Raw genomic sequence first — 23,448 nt, forward strand, 5'->3', positions numbered from 1 at the left:
ATGAAGGAAGTGAAAAGTAGTCAAAAAGATAGGAGGTGAACCAAGAACTAATAGCAGTATCATGAAAACCCAGAGAAGAGTTAATATCTAGGAAGAGAGGTAGATAAAATTTACAGCAGATAGGACAAGAAGAATTAGGACTAAGAAAAGGCCATAGGATATGGCAATTAAGAGATAGTGGAAGTCAGGTTCCAATGAGTAACAAGATGGTAGACTAGACATTTTCTCCAATACTCACACCCTTTCAAACCTCTCTAAAATTGAAATTGTGCCCAAGAGATTGAGCAATTTCAGCTGTTGACTTGGTCTAAGACTCCAAGAACCCTAATGAAGTGACAATTCACCACCGCACCAATTCAGCAGCAGGACTGAATCATCCCATCCACTCACTTACAACTGAACTCAATTCTACTTCCTCTCTTCCATACCTACTCCACTTTCTCAGTTCTGAGGCAAACCAAAATAAGAAGCTTGCTTGAGTTGAGGATAATAGCATGGGAGTGCCACATGGTATAAGAGAACTTGGCTAGAGAACTATGAAATGGTGGGAACTGGGGAAGGACCCACCTATGTGCATATATGTGACTGAAGGAAAAGAGGCCAGAATACAGCCTAGGCCACTTCTGTCCCCACTGAAATCACCTGAGGCAGAGACTGAAGCCTATGAACTGTCCACTGTGAGAGGAAGTTCTGACAGCTTTGAGGTCTAAATACTAGGGAAAGCTTTATTAAAGGAAAAGGAGCCAGAAAAAGTGAGCTATAAGGAAATATAAGAAAAGAGCCTGAAATTACCAAAAATTTTAGGATGAAGAAAACCCAATTGAAGACCTTGTGTAAAAATAGATAAATCAACAGGGATCTAATATTCTGTTATATTAATAATAGAAGGAACAATGGCCCCCAGATTATATGAAATATAAACAAACCTAGGCATCTATTAATAAATACAGCAGGACAAATAATTATTGGAATAGAAAAACTTAAATCCATTCAGTGGCAAATCTCACCAAAGAAAAAAAAAGAGAAAATAAGTTTTGGGAATTCAAATTCCAAGAAGTAAAGGGCAATTTGGGAGAAAAGAAGCAAAAAGCATAATGTTAAAAGAAAATATATTCCACAAAAGCAAAACTTATTGATCTTGAAAACAGGATGAAGAGATAACTTAAAGATTACAGTCAAAAAACCTAAATACTATAATTCAAGAAATTATAAAAGAAAACTGCCCAGAACATCTGAATACAGAATAGCCACTAGAAAACCAAAACCTGATGCTGCAAACTCATATAGTGCAAAAACTGAATAATTTCAATAACAACAAATTCTGAAAGTTAGTAGGGAAAGACCTTCAAATATAAAACAAATTAGAATAACACAAGACTATTCTACATCCATCAGAAACCTCAGAAGTGGAAGAATATATATATATTATATTATAATATAAATATAAATATAAAGAGCATAAGAGGAAATCCAAGTTGTCATACTATACAAACCTGAACCATTTAATAATAAAAGATCCAATAAAAAGAGGCATTAAAAACATTCCTGGGAAAGAAACTAGACCTGAACAAAATTATTTGCTTTTTAATCACCCCAGACAACAGATATACAAAAAAGGCAAGCAAATACAGCAACTGAGCACAACTAAAAAATAACAACCCATGGAACATTAAGAGATTAACTTCTAAAAGTATACAAGGAGATAAAAGTGAAAGCAGAAGTTAAACAAAAGTGACGGTAGAGAACCAGGCCTGAAATATGATGTATTAAACCTTACAAAGCTCTACCTATAGGTGAATTATTTTAGTGGGGTTTGAAATTACAGAACTGGAGGGTGCATAAAAGGGTAGAGAAGAAGGTAGAGGGGAAATAAGTAATGTTCCCCCAAATAAAGGAAAATTTTTCCTCTAACCTGTCAGGAAGACAGCCTGTTCACAAGTCAATGGGCAAGGAGGCAAAGGTACTAACTGAAACAGGAGGAAAGAAAGGAGGAAATCTTGTTTCAGTGGTGGAAGAGGTTCCCATTGATAACTGCTTCTATGGCAGAAAAAGGAGATAGTCTATAAAAGTTGAAGGGAACATGTAGATTAATGGACATCATCTGCAGGGATTTGATGCTTAGAGAAACTATTCATCCTTTAATACCATAAAAAACAGAAGGGCAAGACATTTACAAAAACTGATCATCAATGTGCAATATCTAAGTGGAGACATTGCAAACAAATGTAAAATGGCAGAAAGTTTATAGACTATAATACAATAATAAAAATTGTAATCAATTCAAGCAGCACAAAAAAGGGCACTGACCCAAGCTGAAAACAATGAAATTCTAAATAATGAGTGAAGAACAAATCATAGAAACAATTATTATTTGAGAGAAAATGAAAATAATAAAGACATTTCAAAATTTCTGGGATGAAGTCACAGCAATCAGGGGAAAATCATATTCCTAACAAGCACACATTAATAAAAATAAAAAAAGAAAACATTAGTGAACTATATTGAACATGTATTCTAAAAATTAGAAAGGTAATATATAAACAAACCTAAAATAACTACACATTTAAAAACCTTTCAAGAATAAGAGAAGTACTGAGTAAAACAGACCCTACCCAATAAACGACAGCAATGATATTGTTGTTCAGTAATTTTAGTTGTGTTCAACTTTTTGTGATCCTGTTTCGGGCTTTCCATTCCCTTCTCCAGATCATGTTACAGATAAGGAAGCTGAGGTAAAAAGGGGTAAGTGATTTGTCTAGGGTCACATAGCCAAATGCTTAAGGCCAGATTCAAACCCATGAAGCTGTCTTCTTAACACCAGAGTAGGCACTCTTATCTATTTACTGCCCCATTTCTATTTTTTACTTATCATGAAAATGATAAATAAAACTAAAAGCTAGTCCTTTGAATATACTAATAAAATTGATCAACTTTCAGCCAATCTGATGAAAAAGAAGAGAGCTCAATCAAATCAACAAAATAACAAATGAATGAGGTAAAGTCACAAAACCAGAGGGATAAAAATAATTATCAGTACTTCGTATGCAGAATTATGTCAACAAAACTTAGAATACAAAATAAAGGAATGCTATCAAAAATATAAAGTGCTCAAATTTACAGAAGAGTAAAATAAGATATTAAATAATCTAATCTCAAAAAAAAAATAGAATTAGTTGCAAAGGAACTACCAATGCGGAGAGCATGTAGGATAAGATTTGGTGTGTAATTCTCAGAGTAGTATTTGGCTTGTAACCCCAATTCTCAAGACCCCTTCTACTATTCCTTAGACTAAAACTAAAACTGCCTGTTCCTCCCCCCAAAAAACTTCCTATTTTCAAAAACTTTGAGAAGGGTTTATCTGTACCCTGGGAAGAAAGCCAACTATAAGATAAGCCAAAGGAGAGAAAATATAGTGAGTTTCTAAACAGTATCATTATGGTCTCAGTCTGGGAATTCTATAATAGTCATGGGTTTTTCTGAATCATGGGGGTCTTTTGGGGTACATAATGTTGAAAATCACACGCTCAAGACCATAAATGTCACAACCCCACCTTCTGTGGGACTGGACAAAGGAGAGGAGGAGAATCTTGTGGTCAGGGTTATTCTGAAAGTCTCTGATTGAACCTAGAAGAAGAGAGGACATTTTTGCCCCAAGTAAGCCACTTGTGTGGGCAGAATTCCTTTTTCTTCCCTTCCCCTACCTCCCCTTTGCCTGCTGTCTGCTGTTTTCTCTGAATAAAGTAGCTTTTCTCTGCCAGCATCTTATCAAGTCTCCTGTCTGCTCATTAGAGTGATTTCTGAGAGTACGAGCTCCCCCCCCCCCCAATTCCACTCCACACAGGGAGGGAACCCACTGATTCAGACAAATTAACAAAATTCTATCAAACTTTTCAAAAACAATCAGTGACAATATTAGACAAATTATTCTAAAAAACTCATAAAGTACCTGATTTTCTTTATGAGGTATAGTCCTAATAATACATAAACCAGGGAAAGAAAAAACACAGAAAGAGAAATATAAATATCATTGATGACTATCAATTTAAAAGTTTTAAAGTAAAATCATGTTAAATTGACTAATTGGTGTTTGATCATTAGACTAATAAATAAATTAGTTAAATAACAAATTAACTAATAGACTAATTAATTAATCCAAGGAGTCATATATCATAACCATGTTGGATTTATACCAGGGAGGCAAGCATGGACCAACATTAGGAAAACAATGAACATAATCGCATTAAGAAATCAAAATACTCAAAACCATGTGATTATCTCAGTAGATGTGGAAAAAGTTTTCATCAAAGTACAACACTGTTTTATGCTAAAAGACCTATACAGTATAGGCAAAAAGAAACCTTTTTTTTAATATTATTAAAACCAAAAACAAACATCAGGCACAATAGGGTTTTACAGGAATATTTTCCATTAGATATGAGTAAAGTAAGGCAGCCCATTCTCTCCACTATTATATGATATAGTTCTGGAAATGCTAGCAATAGCAACAAGACAAAAGAAATAATTAAAAGAGTAAAAATAGGTAAAGAGGAGCTAAAACTGTCCCTATATACTAATGACAGACATGTTGGCATACTTGGGAAATCCTAGGGAATCTGCAAAGATACCGAGACAAAAAATAGCTTTAGCACACTTACAGGCTACAAAATAAACACTCAAGAATAAACATTGTTTCTATGCAATAAAAAAATCGAAGAAGTAATACAATAGAAAGGGAAATCTCATCCCAAAATAATTACCAAATACATAAAATATCTAGGGATCAATCTACCAAAGCATTTATAAGACTTGTATAGATGTATTTACAAAGTGCCCCTAAAAAGGTAAAGAAAAATTTAAATAACCAAAGGAATATTCAGTGCTCATGGGTCATGATGAAATAATAAAAATCACAATACTACTATAGTTAATTTGCAGTTTTGATGCTATTTCAATTAAATTATAAAGAAATGAAATGACAAAATTCATTTGGAAAATTAAACTATCTAGACTATTAAGAGAAATAATTAAAAGATGCTGGAATGAAGGGGGAATAGCACTTCTAGGCCTCAAACGATAGTTTTTATAGGACAGCAGTGATCAAAACTATTTATTATTAGTTAAAAGAGAGTAGATAAGGGTAGCTAGGTGGTACCATAGTGGATAGAATGTCCAGCCTGGAGTCAGGAAGATTTATCTTCCAGAGTTAAAATCTAGCCTCAGACACTTACTAGCTGTGTGACCTTAGGCAAGTCATTTCACCCTGTTTTCCTGTTTTCTCATGTATAGGAGAATATATATGGAGAAGGAAATAGCAAAGTTGCCAAGAAAATGCCATATCAGGTCCAGGAGAATCAAAAACAGCTGCTAAACAATTAGATAACAGAGAGGTTGCTTAATAAACAGCCTGGGAAAAGAAGAATAAGAAATAATGGAATTCGGTAAACTAGGATTCAATAAACTGAAAAGTATATGTTACTTAATAAAGAACTCTGTTTCATAAAAATTATTGGGAAAACCAGAAAGCAATTTGGCAGAAATGAGGCTTAGACCAACACTTAATACTATATTCCACAATAGTCTAAATGTATAGATGACATTAATATTAAAGATCATACTATTAAAAAATTAGAACAGAAATAAATTACAAACCTCTCCTAACCATAGGTAGAAGATGTATTTTTAGCCAGACAAGAGAGAGAAGGAATTAAAAAAGATAAAATGGATAATTTTCATATAAAATCGAAAAGGTTCTGAGCAAACAAAATTAATGCACCCAGGATGTTGGTTGGTCAGGTAATAGATATTTATTAAGCACCTACTATGTGCCAGGTACTAGGCTGAGCCAAAGGGGTACAAAAAGAGGAAAGGGTAATAAATATTTATTAAGCACCTACTATGTGCCAGGCACTATGCTGAGCCAAAGGGGTACAAAAAGAGGAAAGGGTAATAAATATTTATTAAGCACCTACTATGTGCCAGGCACTAGGCTGAGCCAAAGGGGTACAAAAAGAGGAAAGGGTAATAAATATTTATTAAGCACCTACTATGTGCCAGGCACTATGCTGAGCCAAAGGGGTACAAAAAGAGGAAAGGGTAATAAATATTTATTAAGCACCTACTATGTGCCAGGCACTAGGCTGAGCCAAAGGGGTACAAAAAGAGGAAAGGGTAATAAATATTTATTAAGCACCTACTATGTGCCAGGCACTAGGCTGAGCCAAAGGGGTACAAAAAGAGGAAAGGGTAATAAATATTTATTAAGCACCTACTATGTGCCAGGCACTAGGCTGAGCCAAAGGGGTACAAAAAGAGGAAAGGGTAATAAATATTTATTAAGCACCTACTATGTGCCAGAGAGGAAAAGGGCAGTCCCTGCCCCCCTCAGGAAGTTCACAATCTAATGGGGGAGACAACAAAAAACAAGTATGTACAAACAAGCTATATTCAGAAAAACCAGGACAGAAAACAGGGAACACACTGGCATTGAGAGGGGTTGGGGAGGGCAGGAGGCAGAGATGAGGTATGGGTGAATGTTAGTCTCATTTGTGAAACAGCTAAGAGGTCAGTGTCACTGGGCTGAAGTGTAATGGCCAAGAGGAAAGTGTGAGAAGACCGAAAAGTCCGGACTGGGCTAGGTTAGGAAGGGTTTCTTCTGTACTTGATCCTGGAAGCCATAGGGTGCCCCTTGGAGATTCACGAGGGGGAGGCGATACGGTCGGATCTGTATTTTAGGAAAATCGATTTAGTGGCTGAATGTAGGATAGACTGGAGTGGGGAGAGACTTAAGAAGCCAGACCAGAAGCCAGACTGGAGACAGTGTCAAAGGAGAGCCATATACTTGGCGTATTACCAAGGCAAAATACGGGGGGGAGGAGATAGCAAGGAGTCCAGGATGACTCCTAGGTTAGGAGCTTGCGAAAGTGGAAGGATAGTGTTCCTCTACTGTAATAGGGAAGGTGAGAGGGGGTTTGGGGAGAAAGACAGTGAGTTTTATTTTGAATGTGTTTAGTGTAAGATATCTATTGGACATCCAGTTTGAGATGTGTGAAAGATATTATTTGTTATATAGTATAGCTATCTAGATATTAGGGGACATTATAGTGATGGAGAAAACCAAAAAATATTAAAAAAACAAAGGAAGATGGAGCAGATGGGTCGCTCAGTGGATTGAGAGCCAGGCCTAGAGATGGGAGGTCCTAGGTTCAAATCTGGCCTCAGACACTTCCCAGCTGTGTGACCCTGCGCAAGTCACTTGACCCCCATGGCCTAGCCTTTACTGCTCTTCTGCCTTGGAACCTATCCATAGCAGTGATTCTAAGATGGAAGGTGAGGGTTTAAAAAAAAATAAGGAAGAGGTAAGTGGTGACTTTGAAGAGACCGATTTCAGTTGAGTAATGAAGCGGGAAGCTAGATTGCAAATGGTTGAGGAGAGAATAGGAATTAAAAGCAGTGGGTGTAAAAAATTTTTCAAGGCTAGGAAAGGAGAGGCACATGATAAGTGGGGGCTGATGAAGGGGGTTTTTTGGTGATTTTTTAAGGATGAGGGAGATAGGCATTTTTGAAGGTAGTATGGAAGGAATTCGCTGATAGGGTGAGATTTGAGCTGGAGAGGAATGACTGAATTGAGGATGCAGTCTCCTGGAAAAGAAGGGAAGAGATGAGACTAAGTGTACAGGTAAAGGGGTGGGCTGCAGCCCCCAGTGGTGAGAATGCACCCCAGGATGTCAAACTTCTGGGCAGATAGGAAGTCGGGGGCTTTCCATTCAGCAAGGCCTCTGGGGAAGCCATTAGCTTAGAAGCAGCAGGCACGTAGCGTTTCCCCTTAGCTTGAACCCAGCCTATTCTTCTTTCTGAGTTATCAGATGGGCTGCCCAAAAACCACTAGGGCAAGAACTTCAGCGGGAGCCTTGCAAATGCAGCTGAGCAAGCCTACATTGACCTATTGATAAATCGTATATAGAAATAAAAACTACATAGAACTATCCTTACCCTGGCACTGCTTCTGTATGAAGATGACCTAATTCTCATTACCTACATCATTTACCCTATAAATTATAGACCCCAACCCAGTAAACTTTACCTCCACTCTAAGAAGCTGCCTGCGCAGTTCTTCGTTGGAATCGGTCCTCCTGTAATCCCAGCCTCCCGTGTTCTTGCCCACAAGATGGCCCACGGGGCCCTTCCCTGAGCTGGTCTTGGCAGCTGGCCTTGCAAGAAGGATTCTCTCTTTGTGGAAAGGAGAGCGGGAGCTGATGTCAAGAGCATGGGAGAGGCAAAGTGCTCAGTGAAGATAGGGGAAAGGGAGGTATGGAAAGCTTGGAAGAAAAAGGAGGTTTAGAAAAACTTCTATGGGTAGCAAGATAAGGAATCCATTTGAGAAATAAAATTCTGCCTTTGAGTAGTGAGGGCCAAGTGGAAGAGGAATAACATGAATTTATAATATATTCTACTACTCTTCTTCCCATTAGGAAGTTGGACTGAGGAGGTTTCCCCAATCCCAGGGACTTCTAGGTGAAAGAGGATTCCAGATCTAAGGCTCTGAGGCTTCAGGTCCAATCTTCTAACGCCCAGCTGAGGAGGGCCTGGCTATCAGAGGTATAGCGTAAGCAGGGAATGGAGTGAAGTCTTGCTTTGAAGATTCAAGCCAAGACTGCCTCTGAGCCTTCTGAAGCCCAAAACAGCAGATTCAAGCATCGTTGGCCCTCAAAATGAGGATGGAGATGGCTAAATCAGAGGGTCATCATCTCACAAATAATCCTGTAATTATTTTGGCTTAGGGAGGGCAGCAGAACCAAACCACAGATACTTAAGGCTAAGGCAATATTTGAAGGCTTTTTCATAAAACTCTGCAATTCTCAATACTGTCCAGAGTAGAAGCCACTTCCCTTCTCCACTTCCCATTCTCTATCCGCCATCTTTGACACCACACTCAGAATGAGCTTTCCTTCCTCTTACATAGTTACTAAGAACCAGGTGCTTCTGTTTTTGTCAAAGCAACAGTTGCTGGGAGAAACTGATAGAAGGCAGGCAAATACTTTTTTTTAACCCCTTGCCATCCATTTTTAGTATCAATTCTAAAACAGGAGAGGCAAGGACTAGGCAACTGAAGTTAAGTGACTTGCCCAGGGTCACACAGCTAGAAGAGTCTAAGGCCAGATTTGAACACAGCTTCCTTACAACCTTGTCAGAAATGCTGTGGAGGGGATTTCTCAGACAAAAAGTCTCTGAGGTCTCTTCTAGCTTCGAGTTTATAAAATCACACTCAGCAGGCCTCTCAGCATGTCCAAAACAGAACTTATTATTTTCCCCACCCCACCCAGTCCCACTTCTCCTTTGGGCTTCCAAATTTCTAGAGACCCCACCATCCTTGCCTCCCAGGTTCAAAAACCCCAATACCATTCTTGACTCTTTGCTGTCTCTCCCTGCTGCTCAATCATTCCAACTCTTGACCATTCCCCCCGAGTAATCAATCAACAAACATTTATTAAAAACCTACTTGTGTGCCAGGCCAAATGCTCTACAACTCTCAAATCCGTCCCCCTTTCTCTCATACAGACACTACCCTCATTTACGTCTGGATTCTTATCATAGCCTCCTAACTAGTCTACCTGATTCCAATCTCTCCCTTCTCATTACCCCATCCCCCCTCCCACCCACCCAAAGCTTCAGTAGCACTCCTCTGGATCTGCCCTGTCTCTTATCCGCGTCCTCCCATTAACTCATCAGAGAGGGCTGCCCAGTGTCATGGTGAGGGGAGCAGTGGCTCACTCTGCTCACCCGTCATCCCTCCTTACGGCTAGTGACCAGCCTGTTTTTCCTGTCATACAATTCCACGACACTGTTTTAATCCTGATCATCCAAGTTTCTCTGTTCTAGTTCACGCCTGGCTACTCGCTCACAGCCATGTCTCTCCATCGCCCTCTTGTGGTTTCCATTTTTTAATCCTTTAGAAGCAGGCGTATTCCGCGGCTCACTGTCATAGAGAGAGTATTAGTATAGGGCTTTCCCTAGCTGATGGTCACAAGATACAAACTTCTTCACTCTGCTGAGAAGAAATAAGAACTCTCCACGGTCATGGGAGAATATGCTCCAAATGACTAGCGTTTAGAGAAATGCAAATTTAAGTAATTGGTCTAGATATTCTGGAGTTTTAGAACTATGATAGAACTTGATAGTACCTAATTACACTTTATTAATACACTAATGTCCCAATTTTAAAAGTTAAATTTAATCCACATTATTGAAATAAGCATCAAACATAGCCCTTCAGTTCAGAAACACATAAAAACTGACCCCCCAAATAAGTCAAACAACTGCTCCGACATCTTGGAGACTTTAATCACCAAAAAACCCCGAAATCCTTAAGTTTGCCGGCTGGCCAGGTGGATGCTGTTAAACGTGTCCGAGCATAAACGTGACCCCACAGTTTATGCCAGGTGCAGAAGGGCTCCTAGGAATCGGAGCTTGTAATGACCACTGCTGACTAACAGCAGACAATACTGCTATGCTCTAAGAGATGGAATGATTTTTCACAACTATCATTTTGTAGTGATTTTATGTAAAACATATTGCTGAAATGCGAGAAATTGCATCAGTGTAGGGATGTTCCGAGAACTGTGCAATGTACCAGCCTCAACATTCACATAGCCTTGTATTCAAAATGAAGGGGTTAAATAAACTGTCTGCACTGCTTAAAAAGAATGTAGTGCCAGACTAGATTTTTAATAAGAACATTTAAATACAGAAAAAGTAGGGTATGAAAAGTGTTTTTCCTTCTTGCCTTATAATTAAATTACAATAAGGTTTTTGTCAGTCTCGCATATTACACTTAAACTCCCTCATGGATGGAATACACTAAACTATGACATTCAATACTTTGACCACTACTAGGCCTACATTCCAAAAAAGATCAAAGAAAGAGGAAAAGGTCCTTTGTTTACAAAAATATAACAACTCTTTTTTGAATTGAAAAATGAGGTGGGTGTCCCTTGATTGGGGAATGGCTGAACAAATTGTGGTATCTGATGGTGATGGAATACTATTGTGCTTTAAGAATTGATGATCTGGAGGAATTTCATGTGAACTGGAAAGACCTCCAGGAATGGATGCAGAGCAAAAGGAGCAGAACCAGAACACTTTACACAGAAATGGAAACATTGTGGAATGATCAAATATATATTTGCACAATGCATGGTCCAGAACAATCCTGAAGGACTTATAAGAACACTCTCCACATCCAGAAAAAGAACTGTGAGAGTAGAAACAGAGAAGAAAAACATATGATTGATCACATGGTTTGATGGGGATATGATTGATTGGAGGTTTTCGCTTTAAATGATCACTCTATTGCAAATATTAATCATATAGAAATAGGTTTTGAACAATGATACATGTAAAACCCAATGGAATTGCTTGTCAGCTCTGGGAGGGGTAGGGAAGTGGGGAGGGAAAGAAAACGAATCACATAATCATGGAAAAATAGTCTAAATAACTATTTTTTAAAATAGCTCTTTTTTGATGGCAAACTATGGGGATACTAATCAATTGGGAAATTTTTGTGCATATTATGGCATGTTAATGTAATGGAATTCCATTTTGCTAAAAGAAATGTTTAAAGGGGTCTTAGAGAAACCTGGGAAAACTTAAATGATGCAGAACAAAGTGAGTAGAACCATGAAAACAATTTCTTTCATAACAATATTATAAAACTGAACAATTTTGAGAGACTTAAGAAATTTGACCAATGCTGTGATCAGTCCCCACTACAGAGGACAGCTGATGAAGCAGGTCACCCACAGAAAGGTGAAGTATAAATAGTTTTCTTCCATAAGGCTCTATAATGATATAGTTTGATGTCAACAAGGAGCATCTAAAGAGAAACTCTCTTTGACTTGGACTCTGCACTGTAATCTTTCTTCAATAGTAGTGAATACCTTTGTCAAATAGACATCTAATTGGTTTTATGCTTCCCCTGATGTTTATTATCAAAGGATCATTGAACAGGATTCACTTGTTATTATATCTTCCAAGGAATTTTAAAGGTTTTTGATAGATAAGCACAGAAATGTACTGGTAAATGTTTAGCAACTGGCTCTACAAAATACACTTTTGTTCTGTTGTGCTCAGTTGTTTCCAACTCTTTGTGACCCCATTTGGGTTTTTTTGGGCAGATACTGGAGTGGTTTGCCATGTCCTTCTCCAGCTCATTTGACAGATAAAGAAACTGAAATAAATAGGAAGAATGATGACTTACCCAGGGTCACACAGGTAGTAAATGTTTGAGGCTTAATTTGAACTCAGGATGAGTTCTTCCTGACTCCAGGTCTGGCATTCTGTCCATTGCAGCCACCTAGCTGCTGTTTGCTTTCTTTTTTTTTTAATGTTTAATTTCCATTATTAACATTTTCTCTCATTGCTTTTTAGTCTATCACAAAATAGATCAATTTGTGGCATTTACTTATTCCCAAAATGTGAATACTTGAGCAGAAATTTTAATAATTGTCTCTTCAAAGAAAAAATGAGCTAGCTCCAGTAAATGTCTAGATAGGAGACACTTTATTTAATAAGAGTTTGTAAGGCACTATTTTGTTCTGCTGAATCAAATGCTTTTTCACAATCAACAAACATACAGTGGAATCATATTTTCTGCATTTTTCAGTTAACTATAAAATGATAAAGAGGCAATGATTTTAAGTATCACTTGAGAAAGTCTAATGGTTATCTACTAACACCCTCATTAAGGATGTCTTCAATTTGTATATAGTACTTGGACTTTTTATATTAAATTTGCAGCTAAAACCTTCCACATATGCTGTCACTTCCATTAGAATGAGAGCTCCTTGAGAAGAGCGGGCAGACTTTTGTATTTGTACCCTTGGGGCTTAGCCCAGAGTAAGCATGAAGCTGAAAGATCAACACCCATGGGCCTCTGCCTTAGTTGGAGAGAGTAGGGAACAGGCTCCTCTCAGACCTCCCAGGAATTGAGGGCACCCAGGAAACACCTTTTTCATTTCCCACCCAGATGCTCTCCAGAATTTCATGATCTCTAGAAATGCTATCTTACAAGTTGAAGTCAACTCACACTTCCTCAAATCGTTTCCCACCCCAGCTTCAGATCGTCCTCCCCCTCCTCCCATCCCCCCTTTCTAGGCTATTGTCTTTCTCCATTAGATTGTGGTGTGCTTGAAGGTAGGGGCTGTCTTACGACTTTCTTTAGACAGTGCCTAACATGTAGCAGGGGTTTTGTTCAGTCATTTTTGTTGTATCTGACTCTTCCTGACTCCATTTGGGGTCTTCTTGGCAAAGATACTGGAATGGTTTGTCATTTCTTTCTCCAGCTTGTCTTACAGATGAGGAAACTGGGGCACACAGGATTAAGTGCCCAGGGTCACATAAACTAGTGTCGGAGGCCAGAGTTGAATTCAGTAAGATGTGTCTGTCTTCAGGGCCAGTGCCCTATTCACTATGCCACCCAGCTACCCTAGAGCAGGCTGTTAATGTTTATTACTTTGAAGCACTTACATGATGCCTTTTCCATTCATTCATTGCTTTTTCAGTTACCTTTTCACACTATTAATAAGGTCCAAGATTTTTCCTGTGTTTGGTCAGAGACCTTGTATATTGGTCCTTCAATATCTTCCCAATTATGTCACCTTCAGCTTGGATCTCATCTATATGCACTCTGTGCAACTGGTTTACTTTCCCATCTTCATTCTCTCAATGCCATGTCAACCTCTTCCTGAGGCACGTTCTGTAATGTTAGAGTAAAAATGTGGTGTTTCCACTGTTTTTGATAGAGGAAAGTTTATGTTAGAGTAATTTGTGCATTATCCATAGGATCAACAATCAACTACTCAGAACGGTAAATCAGCCTATATCCCCCTCTCTATTCGAGATCCTCTGCAATCTGGAACCTTCTAGCTCTCCAAATTAATCTTCTATCCCAAATGGTTTAATAATCAGTCCCTGAATGAACATCCCTTGATGCTGTACCTCCCACCTCCTTACATTATTAACCCAGGCCTGGAATGCATTCCCTCCTTTCCATCTCTTGGAAACCCTGCCTTCCTGGCAAAGAATTGGAAACTAAAGGGATGTCCCTCAACTGGGGAATGGCTGAACAAAATGTGGCACATGATAGCAATGGAATACTATTGTGCTATGAGGAATGATGAACAGGATGACTTTAGAAAGAACTAGAAAGACCTACATGGTCTAATACAGAGGAAAAGAGAAGAACCAGGAGAACATCACACACAGTAACTGAAACATTGTGGGATGATCAAATGTGATAGACTGCTACTAACAGCCATACAAGGATCCAGGACTATTTTGAGGGACTTATTGGGTATATGATTTGGGGTTTTGGTTTTATAAGATTTTTCACTTACAAAAATGAATATGGAAATATTTTGCTTGATAATACACATATGATCCAGCCTGAATTGCTTGTCAACTCCAGAAGTGGGGAGGGAAAAAGAGAGGGAGACAATATAAATCACATAGTTTGGGAAAACTCATGTGGAAATTTGTTATTAAAAGAAAGAAAAGATTCAATAAGAAGAAACCCTGCCTTGTTTAGGTAACACCTACTTAATGAAGCTTTTGGTGACCCCTCCCCACCAAGCACTGGTGTCTTCTCCTTCCTCAAATACTTATCCATGTACCTGTTGCAAGCAACTTCAAAGAAAGTAACAAAATTGTTCTTGTAATTATTTCCCTAATACCTAGTATAGAGATCTGCATGTAGTAGGCAGCTAATGTTTTCTGAATCAAACTGAACTGGACAGGCTCAAGCTATAATGGTGGCCTGGCTCCAGCTTCCTGCCGAAGCTGACTCTGCCATTGTAACAAGGAAAGAGCAGCAGCAGCAGCAGGGAAAGGCAGCATGATTTAGAGGGCAGGGATTCTCTAGAATTAAGGATATTGAAATGAATGGATTTTTCTCTTCATCCTTTCCTGACTCTTTAAATACGACAAGATATCCACAATGGAAAAGGTACTAGCAATCATGACTTCAGAAGCCTGATGATGAAGCCTGTTTCCCATCTCTTAGAAAAGATAATGGACTGAGGGGGCAGCGTAAGCTAAGCATTTTCAGACATGGTCCATGTGTGAATTTGTTTTGCAAGACTATACATATGACAGAGGAAGACTTTTATTTTGGGGAGAGTTAGGAGTGAGTGGAGGGCAGCAGTGATGCCAAACAAAAAAGGAAGAAAATTTTAAAAAAGCTTCGAAAAAACTTTAAAAGATGCACAGAAGGAAGTTCAAATGGGGACACGGACTAGCAAGAAAGTGTTGGTATTACTATATTTCTTGTAGAATTCTTTTTTAAAATATGGAAATGTTTACATGTTATTGCTTATTAATTTCATTTAAAAATTAAAGGAGTAGCTTGAGAGGTTAGAACTGAGTTCTAGTTTCAGTTCTTCAATAACTAGTTGTATGGTCTTAGAAAAGTAATTTCTCTCTTCTGAGCCTCAGTAAAATGAGGGAGCTGAGCTAGATGACTTCTGAAGTCCCTTACAGCTTAACCATTATTATCAAAAATATTGCTAGTAGTAGCATCTGACAGTTCTATAGGATTAAAAAAAAAAACCAAACCCTTATCTTCCACCATAGAATCAATACTATGTATTGGTTCCAAGGCAGAGGAGTGGTAAAGGGCTAGGCAATGGGGGTTAAGTGACTTGCCCAGGGTCACACAGCAAGGAAGTGTCTGAACCTGGCTCTCAATTCACTGAGCCACCCAGCTATCATAGATTCTGATGTCTAAAGGGCACTTTCTTCAAAACATCGAGTGACAGAATATGATGCAGCAACTTTTTCTATTTTTCAAATGAAAACCCTGAGACTCAAAGACATGTAATGGATTTGCTTAGCCACATAGCTAGTAAGGGGCTCAGAGTTGAGATATCTGATCTTCCAGGTCTAATATCTTCTCATTCTAACACATATTGGAGGTGGCTAAGTGACACAGTAGATAGTGCTGCACTTGAAAGTCTGCAAAACATAAGTGAATTCTAACCCTTCCTACCTGTGTGACCTTGGGCAAATATTTAATCTCAGCCTGTTTCCTCATCTGTAAAAAGGAAATAAGAGCACCTACCTCCCTAGGTTGTTTAGAATCAAATGAAATAATGCATGTAAAGTGCTCCTGCAAACCTCAAGATGCTATATAAATGCAGCTATTATGATTAATTACCTCTGTGGTCATTCTCTGTTATTAGATTCCCCTCCCCCTGGACTACCAGATCCTTTGGCCCATATCTGACTGCTATCTGTAGGAAAATCTGATCAGCCTGAAGTATACTAATAAAAACTCCATTCATTCCCTACCCACTAGAGTTCTCTTTCACTTTTCCCTCCCAAGGAGGTATTGCTTGCCTTAAGACAATGAGTTTGGGTGATATCATAGGACAGGATGAGTTCAATATCCCTCACCCCAGGAGAGTAGACAAGTGTCTTACCTAGACTCCTACAGGCCCTTAAGACCAATGGCTATCTGGCAGTTCTCTTGCCTTTACAACTGCTTCCCTAAATATTTTTTTAATGAATTTTTTTTCAATCAGCAAACATTTACCTTCCCTCCCTCCTTCCTCACCCAATTTAGAAAGCATGGGGGGGGGGGGGGGGGGGGAGGAAAGGTAGAGAAAAGTTCCAAGCAAAATAAACTTTTAGGTAGAAAACAACAAAAAATTAGTTGCCCCCTCTCTCTTTTTTTGTGGTGGCAAAGAATTGGAAATTGAAAAAGTTCCTGTCAAATGGGGAAGGGTTGAAAAATGTTATCAGGTCAGATGAGTGAGGTTCAAGTGCCAAGCTCCCCCCACGTCTTCTGTTTTGTTTGTATGGGTTTCTACTTGAGCATCTAGACTATGGAAAATCGCACACATACTTCCCCCATTCAACATTCCTCTTTCTTCCCTTTCCATCCTTAATAACATTTCCCATTTAGAAAGCAAACAATTTATCCTTATTTAGTCCCCTCTGATTGCTAGCTTATGTTTAATTTTCTGGGTTTCTCTTGACTCTTGTGTTTAATCTTCAAATTTTCTATGCACCAATGGTCTTTTCATCTGGAATGACTGGAAGTCCTTTATTTCATTAAAGATTTTTTTTAATCCTGTAGGATTATATTCAGTTTGGATAGGTGAGGTAAGTTTCATTATAAACCTACATCTACAGTATTGTATTCCAAGTTTTCTACTCCTTTGTAATGGTGGTTACTAAACTATGTATGATTCTATGACTACTTACATTTTTTCTGTCTGCTTGAAAAGTAGTTTCTCTTTGACCTAGAAGCTCTGGATTTTGGCTATAATGCTTCTGGAAATTTTCTATGCTATTTCGGCTTTACCCTCTGGTTCTAGATTTGGGCAGTTTTCTCTTATGATTTCTTGAAATATGATGTTCTAAACTCTTTTTTGGCCATACGTATCTGTTTGCCCAATGATTCTTTAAGTATTTCTCCTCATCTGTTCCCAAATTGGTTGTTTTTGCTATGAGATACCATAAGATTTCTTCTATTTTTTTCCCCCAGTTCTTTTGATTTTCTTATTTTCTCAAGAACTAATTTCTATTTGGTCCTTTCTAATTTTCACTGAGTTTTTCCTTGGGTAAAGTTTTGTTGTCATCATCATTTCAGTGGTTTCTGTCTCTAGGGTTTTTCTTGGCAAAGATATTTGAGTGGTTTGCTGTTTCCTTCTCCAGCTCATTTTGCAGATAAGGAACTAAGGCCAATGGGGTTAGGTGACTTGCCCAGGGTTAAACAGCTGGTAAATGTCTTTCAGATTTGATTTCAGGAAGATGAATCTTCCTGACCAGTCTATGCATTATGGCACCACCTAGCTGCAATTAATCCAAGTTTCAAGGCAATCATATTCATTTCCCTTTCCAATTCTTTTTTTCATAGTTCTTATTTCATTTACAAAAACTTTTTAAAACTTTTGCTTTATCTCTTCCAGGAATTATAGTTGAACTTGGACTTAAACTGTGTCCCATTTTAAGGCTTTGCTTTATGCTGTTTTGGAGTCATTCTCTTCTGAATTTGTCCTGAGCATCACTTTTGTCACTAATGGCTTTTCATTTGTTCATACTTCCACTTCACTCCCTGATTTAATTTTAAGCCTAGGCTCTGCACACGTCTAAGGGGAGTGTGTAGGTTGGTCCTTCTGCTACTTTCTTGGGGATATTTGGGTCATTCCAAGATCTCAAGGATAGCTCAGGTTAGGGACCTGCAAGATTTCAGTGCTCCTAGCATAATCTGATCTAGGATAGCCTAATTTCTTGATCTTTTGATCTGAGCTCTGGAAGTTCCCAACCTGGATCAGAAGGACATATCTATAGAATTTCTCCATTTGGAATTCTAGTATAACTATGGCTTAACTCAGCCACTATCAGTTCGCTAGAAAGCTCTTTTGGCTCTTAATGACAGAACTACAAACTTCTCTTCAGTTTGGGATTCCTGCTTTGATTCGTCCAATAGCAGGCTGAACTGGAGGGTAGAACTGAGATCCCTGCTTCTTTCCTGGAATCAGAACCACATGGCTGTTGCCCCTTCCTATGAAGTCAGCCCTGGATTTGGGCCTGCCAGCAGGCCTCTTTTCCTGCACAGGATTAGGCCCCTATATGCTGGATTTGGAGTCTTTTCTTTCTCTAGTGCACAGGCTCTCCCAATGCTGAAAATGCTCCACATGTTATCTTTCCTGGATGGACCCCTATCCCCCAGTGCTAGAAGACCCATCTTGTCTCTCTGTGATGACTTGAGCTGGGAAAATGGCTGATTTTTTTCTTGGATTTTCCATCTGTCTGAAGATATGGGAGTGGGGTGGGGTGGAGAAAGCTTGGGTCTTCTTCCTGATGTTCTACCTCCACCCCTAGACTATATAGCAGGACACATAGCATATAGCTATATATAATGTATGTCATATAGCAGGGAAAGCAGCTGAATTAGGGGGTACCACTGTTTCCATAATGCAGAGACTCTGAATTTTGATCTAAGACTACAGAATTTTGGCCCTCTCACAACATAATCATCCCAAAGGCTTTGTTGAGACATTTTCCTTTTCTTCTGACTCTATGTTGCTATGGAAAGAAAACTGGACTGACAGTAAGGAGCCACTTCATTCAAATGTCACATCTGTGACAAGGCAAGATCACAGAGGTCATCTGACCCAACCCTCTTACTTTAAAGAGGCAAGTGACAAGTCAAGTGATTTGCAAGGCCAAGTCAAACTCGGGTCCCCCTGTGGCCTCTAAAGCCCTTCACAACCTAGCTCCAACCCAGTCTTTAAGGCTCCAACAAACTTTAGCATTCTCCCTCTACCCCAGGACACACATACACTGCAATCCCAGAAAACTAGCCTTCACTCCTCTAAGCCCCATCTCCATGCCTTGGCACTTGCCATCCCATTTGTCTAGAATGGGTACCTCCATCCTTATATCCACCTTATAATCTCTCTTTTCCTTTAAGAAGCAGCTCAAGTACCATCTTCTGCATGAATTCATTCCGCATGTGTCTTCCCTCCCAAACTACCATTTATTTTTCATTTTGTGTATGTATACACAAATATATGCACATCTACATATAACCCATACATATTTTTATACTTCTTCCCCCATCATGAGAAGCTCCTTGAGGTTAGGAAGTTCATTCTTTGTACTTGTAAATCGAGCAACTAAAACAGTGTCTGGTACACAGGGCCTTACTAAATGTTTATTGACTGAGATGTACTTAAGAGACTGGAATCAGGACACCAGAGACCAGGAACTTGGGCAAGGGGATATAGAAGGGAGGAAGGGAATAAGAGCAGCAATGTGGTATCATAGAAAGGACATGGTCATCAAGTTAGAAGCCTTGGGCTGGAGTGCTAGTTCTGACATTAGCTCAGAGCTGTTTCCTTATTTGTAAAATAGATATTATTTGAAAAAAGGCTTTCAGGATTGTTGTGAGGAAAATACTGTCATCTTTAAAGGTGAGCTGTGAGGATGAAGATGTGGAAGAGAAGAGATATAACTGTGTCCAGCGAGGCACAAAGAAGGAGCGATAACATAAAGGAGAGAGTATTAAGAAGGTCTAGAAGTAGAATCCTGCTGAGGATGGAAGAAGCCCTGTCTTGATTCCGAGCCTCTCCCTCCTCCAATACTATGGTCCTGAGTTTGTATTCCCTAGAGACAGCTCTGCAAAGAGGTAAAGAGATGAAGGCAGAAATAGAGGAAGCAAAGGAGAGATAGGGAAGGAGAAACAAAGGAGGGGTAAGTTGCAGTGGGGAACACAAAGGCTAGGCAAGTTGCAGTCAGAGCCTCCCATGCTGCTGCTAATGCCCGACAGATCAGGCAGTGAGAAGATTCTCATGGGGAACAATTAATTTCCCTCTCCAGTGAGTAGCTCAGAAGTCATGCCCATTCTGTGCCATCAAACCCTTCCCAGAAAAGGATGTCACCTCCTGGCAGCCACCGGCATGGCACACAGCTCCAAGAAGGTGGTCCTCTGCACTCACATAAGTAGCTGACATAGACTGCATGGAGTAGAAAGAGGACATTTTGAATGTTTGATTCAGTAAACTCAACAAACGGTTACCAAGTACCCACTCTGTGTCAGTGAGCCAGGTGCTGAGGATAGGAAGAAAAAACCTGAGAGTCCCTGACCTCCAATAGCTTCCAGTCTGCATTTAGCCAGGATGTCTGGTGGTACATGAGGACCCCTTCTGGCATTATCATGGAATTTTTCTCTTTCCTCAGATATTCCTGGATTATTTACTGACTGCTTGAAGCTCTCCTTTGTCCTCTCACTCCCCTCATCGTATTATACTTACCTGCATGTACTCTCTGCCCCTCCCAGTTCCACCTCTTTCTGTAGAAGATAAGTGTCTGGGTATTACAGTGGGCACTGAAGATATCCTGGGGAGGCAGGTGACATGCATGTTCTTTCTCAAGGGTGCTGAGGACAGCAGAGAAGAGGACAAAGCAGCAGCTGCCTCAGCCAAGCAGGACAGATAATTCTTTTCTTCTTCCTACCCCCTACTTCTTGAGGACTCACAGATATGATCCTTTTAGACATTGTCTATGGTGCTCCACACAAGTGGGACACATATGTTGGCTGAAGACTGAAATCACTTCTTTGCCTGTCTGCACCAAAGCAAGGGAGCCTGCTGCAGTGCTTGAAAGGATGCTGGCCTGGCAACAGAACTCTGGCTTATGTTGGAATTCAATAGTTCTGTGCCCTTGAACACCTTGCTGCCTGCTCTAGGCTTCTCCCCTCACCTGTAGGAACTCCTTCCAAGTGTCTCTCTGGGGCCCTATGCAAAGGCATCTTCTATCAGTCTCCCTGGCTCTGGCATGGCAGAGAAGTAAGGGCTCCTAGAGCTCTTCTGGTCCTCTGGATCACACAAAACTCACAGGTATTTGAAGGCAATCCTCAACAATTTAGGCCTGTTATGATTTCTATTTCAGATTGTTATTCTTCTCCTTTTTTATCAGTCCAGTGTCTTCATTTCCTCCTCTGTAAAGTAGGAGTGGCTAGACAAAATAAGGGGAGGTAAAGAGCACTGGACTGGGCCTCAGAAGGCCTGGATTTAGCTCTCATTCAGTCACTGATTCACAGTGTGGCACGGCCCCTTCCATTCTCCAAGTTGCCTTGGGGTATGGCCTTTGTCATCACTGCCAGTCTCCCAGGCTCCAACCTTCACAATCATTCATTGCAAGGTGGTGGAAAGAGCCCTGCACTTGGACTTAGAATTTGGGTTCCAACACATACCACTGGGGGACCCTAAGCAAGTCACTTAAAATATCTGAGCCTTCTGAGAAATGTAGAGAATCACACATGTGGTGAGCAAAGCACTTGGCAAACATTAAAAGCCCAGTATTTTTATTTTAGACTCTTCTCTCTTTTACTTCCCATATTTGGACAGTTGTTGCCTCCTTGCCTTCCCCCTCCTACTCCTGTTGCTGCCATCCTAGCTCCAGTCCTCATGACCTACCATCTGGGATGGTGTCATCTTTCCTGTTTTCTCTGCCTCTAGAGAGTATCCTGTACATACTGCCAGAGAAATCTTCCTAAGGCACAGGTTTGATCACATTACTTCCCTGCTTTAAAGCTTTCTGTGGGTTCCCCTGGGCCCAATGAACATAATATAAATTCTTTGATAGAGCTTGGTATTTAAAGCCTTCTAAAACTTAGCTCAAACCTGACTCCCCAGCCTTATTCAAATAATCAACAAGCACTTATTAAAAACCTTTTCTGTGTCAGATACTGTGTTAGATGCTCGGGATAAAAAACAAAAATGAAACCTTCTCTTCTCCCAAGGGACTTAGATTCTATCAAAGAAAATACCATATACTTATTTAAATACATGCAAAATAAATACAAAGCAAAGTCAAATAGAAGGGGAAGGCATAAGTAAGCAAGGGGATTAGGAAAAGCTCCATGTAGAAGGTGCTATCCAGTCTTGAAGGAAACTAAGGATTCTAAGAGACAAGGTGAAGAGAAACAGCATTCCAAGCCTGAGGTCCTGGGTTCAAATTTGACCTCAGATACTTCCCAGCTGTGTGACCATGGGCAAGTCACACACACACACACACACACACACACACACACACACACACACACACACACAGAGAGGTTGCCTAGCCCTTATCACTCTTCTGCCTTAGAACCAATACCCAGTATTGATTTTGAGGTGGAAGTTTTATATATTAAAAAAAAGGCACAGAGATGGGAAATGAAGAAGAATCACATATAAGAACCATATCCTTATTATATACAACTCCCTTTCATTTACTCAATGTCTACACACCAACCAAACTACTTGTTTCCTATTTATTTTGATTGCCATCCCTATGCCTTTGTGAACACTACTTTTCATGACTAAATACATAATGTATATTTTTCCAAATATATGTCTACTGAGATTGACTCCTATAAGCTCAAGCCCACAGAATCAGAGCTGTAAAGGATCTTAGAAGCCCCCTAAGTGTGCACCCACAAGCCCCTGAGAATCTCATCTTCAGTTTCTCCAGTAAATGGTCACCAAACTTCAGACCTCTGGGAAAAAGGAAAACCATCATTTCCTAAGGCAGCACATTGCTCTTGTGGGTCTTTATGTCAAATTGGAACCCAGCTCCTCTTCCCCCCTAAGCCCCAGGTGTTCTCCATTCTGCCTCCTAGAAGGCAGTCAACACATTTCATTCCTATTCCATTTCTTCAGATGCTTGACTTGATTAGTCACCATCCCCCCAAAATCTTCTGACTAGGCCAAATTTCATCTGCTTCTCTAGCTGACTGTGACACATTGTCATCTCCATAGCCTTCATCATGCCCACTCTTCATTTGTCACTTCCTAAAAGGTGGCATTGAGGAGAGAGTGGTCAAGATGTTGCCTTACTGGAGAGCAGTACAGCAAGTAATCACTTCCAAGATTCTGGATACCAGGCCTTTCACTTCCCTTA

At 39.7% G+C, this 23,448-nt stretch overlaps 1 protein-coding gene across 1 annotated transcript in view; it reads right to left on the reverse strand.

Moving 5' to 3' along the window:
• The window catches only part of THEMIS2 (thymocyte selection associated family member 2), a 61,125-nt gene that overhangs the window by 35,374 nt on the left and 2,303 nt on the right, over positions 1–23,448 (reverse strand). The gene's annotated exons all lie outside the window — the stretch shown is intronic.

This window comes from Monodelphis domestica, chromosome 4, assembly GCF_027887165.1.
Source record: "Monodelphis domestica isolate mMonDom1 chromosome 4, mMonDom1.pri, whole genome shotgun sequence".
NCBI classification, from domain to species: Eukaryota; Metazoa; Chordata; class Mammalia; order Didelphimorphia; family Didelphidae; genus Monodelphis; species Monodelphis domestica.